A 5,349-nucleotide genomic window follows, 5' to 3' on the forward strand; every position below is an offset into this window, starting at 1 on the left:
ATTAAGTTTAAGCATGTTAAGGATAAAAATAAACACTTAAAAGAATATGATATGATCATACAAGCTTTCAACATCAAGAACAACCAAGAAATAAATCAAAAGGAATCAATTAAGATCCTTAAAAACACTTAAAAGGTACATGTTTTCCATCAAACAAAAAATGGTGAAATAAATATTTTTTTTTGAGATTTTTTTGTATCATCATAAAATAGACATTCTCATGAACACATGGCAAAAGAAAGGGGTCAAAAATGTTAAAGGATCATAAAGTTATGGCTTTTTCAAGTTGTAAAAAAAATGGAAACTAACAAGTGATAAAAGAAATGCATATTGACTTGGCCATGTTAGAACCCACGCCCTTGGGGTTCCATGCGCTTCTTGGTAAAAATATAAAACAAAAAGGGTTGGGGCAAGGGAGATTCGAACCTCATACCCTTTGGTTGCAAGTGACTATGGCGCACACTTCTACCACAAGGGTGGTGATACATCCGTTAATCAAAACACAAATTTTATAATATATTATAAAACGCGTTTCACTTTAAATTTTCATCGCCACCTCAGCATCATCATCAACCCCGCGCTTCTCTTTCTCTCATTCTCTCATTTTTCATTTTTTTTCCAGATTTTTTATCAATTATATCTCTCTCATTTCTCAACCATTTTTCATGAAATAAAGACCAAAGTTGCTCAGAAGAATACAAGGAACACAATGATATGATAGATTTTAGCTAACACTCAAAGATGAGGATGCACGAAGGCCAAAACCAGATATGAAACCCTAGGTTCCGTGCAATATAAACTCACATAAACAACAAGATAAATGACATGTAAGCTAATGATCATTCTTAACACGATAAATGCTACATGTTTGCTTCAGAAATCAAAATGAAATGACGTATGTATGATGAGTTTCAAAGTGCAAGAATGTACCTATGGGAGAAAGGTCCAATGCCTCTTCAACACTACTTTCAGTTAAAGTTTGATGCTTCTCCTAATGCTTATGAGTTCCCAGAAGATGATTGGAACCCTTGGTTTGTAGAATGCACGAGCCAAATAAGAGAATGAGGGTCAAGGTTGAAAAGCTCTCAAGAATGAAGTTTTTCTTAGAAAGCTTGGTGTGTGTGTGTGTGAATAGATGAGGCCTTTCCCTCTATTTATAGTGATCCTTGAGGGTCTGATAAGTCTTACATATCATAAAATAATCATGTTCTTTGCTGGTTTGCTTACTTGGTTGGGTTTTGCACAAAACACCAAGTGTGAAGCATGGCAAAAGTATGAAGTGCATTGAGTGTTTCACATTGCTTTTTATGAAGAAAAGGGGTTGACTTAAAGTTTAGATTTGGTGTGCATCTGAACCAAGTCCATTTGGGAGCTCAATGGTACTAATTGTTGGATTAAAGTCACTTTACATAAGTGGAAGTGTGACCTTTATGCCAAAAATGGAATGATTCAATGTGCAATGGCTTATTGCTTGGATAATGACTCAAAAGTTTATGTAATCTTATGATTAGAGTGAGATTTAGAAGCAATAAGGACATGTACCTAGAGATCTTACAGATTTGCTTGAGTTTGCAATGCAACTTGGGCTTGTAACTTGACTTAGAACCACTTCACGATGCAATTTTCCCAAATTCGATTATTCTTGCTCTTGGACATTTTGGAAAGGTGAAATCATGATCTACAACTTTCATGTATTAAGTTTTCCTTGAATCAATTGGGATCTTGGTGAAAAATTGGCATAAAGTTGGCCATTTGATTAGGCCAACAGGCTGGAAATTTCACCAAGTGTTTTATCACTTGAAAAGCAAATAAATCCTCCACTTCATGGCCCCATATCTCCCCATCCATGCATTTTTGGGGGTTCATCACCTAGGACAAAGTTGAATTATGAAGCAAGACCTTTAATTTGATTATTGGAGAAAATAAAATGGTGGTTTGGATCACAAGTTATGGCCTTGGAAAGTTGGATACTTGGACATGATTTTTAGGGACATTGTAAATTCCAAATTCTCCATTTTTGCCCATTTTACAAGTAATCTTGATTTTCATGATTAAACTTGATCAAATGAATTTATTGATCACATTTTCATGATCCTTGACTTGAAAAGTCCATAGTTGACCAAAAATCTTAAAAGTCAAACTTTGACTTTAGGCATCTGTTGCTTTTTCATCAATTATATTCAAAACTTTCATTTGCTCATGAACCTAAATTCTTGAGTCATTTGAATTATATGAGTCAGTTATGAGGACGCATTTGAGGAACTTGGATCATGCCTTAGTCAAAGAGTCAACATTAAGTTGACTTTAACCAAAAACCCTAATTTGGAGTGTCAGATGAATTATGGCTTGGCGAACTTGAATTGAGGTGAGTACATATTTTGATTGTTGATGGAGGGAGAATCTTGATCACCTTGAGATATTTATGATCACACTAAGCCTTGATTGATCCATCCATTGAACTTCTTGATGCTAAAACCCTTACTTGAAAACAAAGCAAAGTAAGCCATATATTTTTTGTATTTTTGTGGGGGTTAACAAAGCATAAGGATATACACAAAAGTATTTGATGACCTTGATGTTATGCAAATGATACAAATGATAAGGGATCTTAGGAGTGAAATTTAGGGTATTACAGCTGCCCCTATTTAAGTTTCCTCCATCCGGAGATATGAAGGTTGAAATCTTCGTCTCAACGAGATTAGAGAGACTTAAATATTAAAATGCATAATTTTTTACCCTAAGATACCGCAACGATGCTTATAATATGATGTGAATTCAAGAATCTGAATTTCGTGGATAATGATGCCACATGAGACACATTACTGCTGGAGAACCAAACAGAGAGAAGAGGGACTAACACCGGGGAATAACATCAAAGGCTAACAAACTGGGGAAAGTGTTTAAATTATGGGGGGTAAAGTTAACACCCCACCGGCGAATGAGAATGTATGTTCTGATAATTAAATGAGAACTAACTTCCAATATTTCATTTGAGAAAAAGGTGATCACTAAATAGGAGATGGGAACCAATGACTCCACCGGGGATCTTCAAAACAAATTTCTCAAATAAAGAGAAAATAGCATCATCTGAAAGGAATCTCGTCAAACTTCTCTAGCGGAATTTTCCGGAGAGATAGCCATTTGATGGGAGGAAGGTTTTTGATAACGGGCTTATTGGGGAAATCTCTATTATCTGTAGTTAATCTCACTCTGGGGAGGATAAAAAATCTCGTAACAAATTATCTAAAATAAGGAGAAAAGCAAAAATGATAATTTTTGACAAACTTCTCTGACGGGATTTTTCTGGAAAGATAGCCATTTGAAGGAAGAATAATTGATATGTTGATAAACTTCAATTGGGGAATGGACAAACTTCTCGGAGAAGATTCTGTCATTTGTCATTCAGAATGAAACAAGCTTCTTAAATAAGAGACATCCACTTGTCGTCGGATAATAAACTTCAACCATGATTTGGGTTGTATGCCACAAATGGGTTTCCAAATCTTCTTTAATGAAGTATTCCACTTGAAAAGGGTAAAAGAGCTCCAACAAACTTCTCTGACAGGAATTTTCTGGAGAGATAACCATTTGGTGAGAGGACCTCACTGGGGATAGACAAACTTCTCGGAAAAGACTTCCATTTGTCATCCAAAATGAAAAAGGCTTCTCAAATAAAGAGACTTCCACTTGTTGTCGAATAAATTTCCACACGATTCGGGTTGTATGCCACAAATGGGTTTCAATTTCTTCTTTAATCAAGACTTCCACTTGAAAAGGGTAAATAAATTTCAACAGACAATTCGGGTTGTGTGTCGCGAACGAGTCTCAGTTTCTTCTTTAATCAAGTATTCCACTTGAAAAGGGTAAATAAACTTCAACAAACAATTCGTGTTGTATGCGACAAACGAGCCTTGGTTTCTTCTTTAATCAAGTATTCCACTTAAAAAGGGTAAAAGAGCTCCAACAAACTTCTCTGACGGGAATTTTCTAGAGAGATAACCATTTGGTGAAAGGACCTCACTTGGGATAGACAAACTTCTCGAAAAAGAGACTTCCATTTGTCATCCAAAACGAAACAAGTTTCTCAAATAAAGAGACCGCCACTTGTTTTAATTTCCACACGATTTGGGCTGTATGCCACTAATGGGTTTCAATTTCTTCTTTAATCAAGACTTCCTCTTGCAAAGGGCAAATGAATTCTAATAAACTTCTCTGACGGGAATTTTCCAGAGAGATAGCCATTTTATGGAAGAATAAGGAAGTTGATATGTGTGCTAACTTCACTGGGAAGAGACAAACTTCTCGGAAAAGAGACTGTCATTTGTTGTTAGGTAGGGATTTCAATAAATTTCATGGTGTGGACTATGATTGAACTTTTTTCACTAGTTGCAATGTTTAAATCTATTTAGATTTTACTTGTTATCGTTGCATACCATGATTATAAAATATTGAAAATGGATGTAAAAATTTATTTCCTTAATGGAAATATCCTTGAGGATGTGTACGTGACATAACCCGAAGGCTTTGATAATACAAAGCATTCCTAAAAAAGTATGTAAATTGCAATGATCAATCTTTGGATTGAAGCAAACTTTTAAAAGTTGGAACCTTCATTTTAATGAGTCTGTAAGGAAATTTGGATTCATTAAAAATCAATATTAACCTTATGTGTACAATAAGGCTAGTGGGAGAATATTTTTACTTTTGGTGTTATATGTGGATGACATATTACTCATCAGAAATGACATCTCTACCTTACAACAAGTTAAAATTTGGTTGGGAAATTGATTTTCTATGAAATATTTAGGTGAAGCTACCTATATATTAGGAATAAGGATCTGTGGAGATATATATCAAAGGTTTATTAGTCTAAGTCAAAGTACATACATAGACAAAAAATTTATAAGCTTTAATATCCATGATTCCTATAAAGGATTCATGCCCATGTCACATGGCGTGTGTATGTCAAAAGAACAATCCCTATCAACAAAAAAAGAAAAGGATTTCATGAATAATACTCCATATGCATATGAAATTGTATCTATCTTGTATTCCATATTGTGTCTTCGTCGAATGTATTGTATTCTTTAAGCACATTTAACATGTATTGGTCTTATCCTTGTGATGGTCATTGGTTGTTGTCAAGAATATTCTTAAGCACTTGAGAAGAACTAAGGATTCATTCTAGGTATATGAGATCAATAAGAGCTAATTGTAATAGGTTACACATATATTAGCTTTCAAACATACAAAGATGGATTTAGATTAATCTGGTTATATGTCTTATTTAATGATGGCATTGTGAGCTGGAAGAGTTCAAAGCAAGAAACAATCATTGTGCTACCATAT

The sequence above is a fragment of the Lathyrus oleraceus genome, chromosome 4, assembly GCF_024323335.1.
Source record: "Lathyrus oleraceus cultivar Zhongwan6 chromosome 4, CAAS_Psat_ZW6_1.0, whole genome shotgun sequence".
Lineage (NCBI taxonomy): Eukaryota > Viridiplantae > Streptophyta > Magnoliopsida > Fabales > Fabaceae > Lathyrus > Lathyrus oleraceus.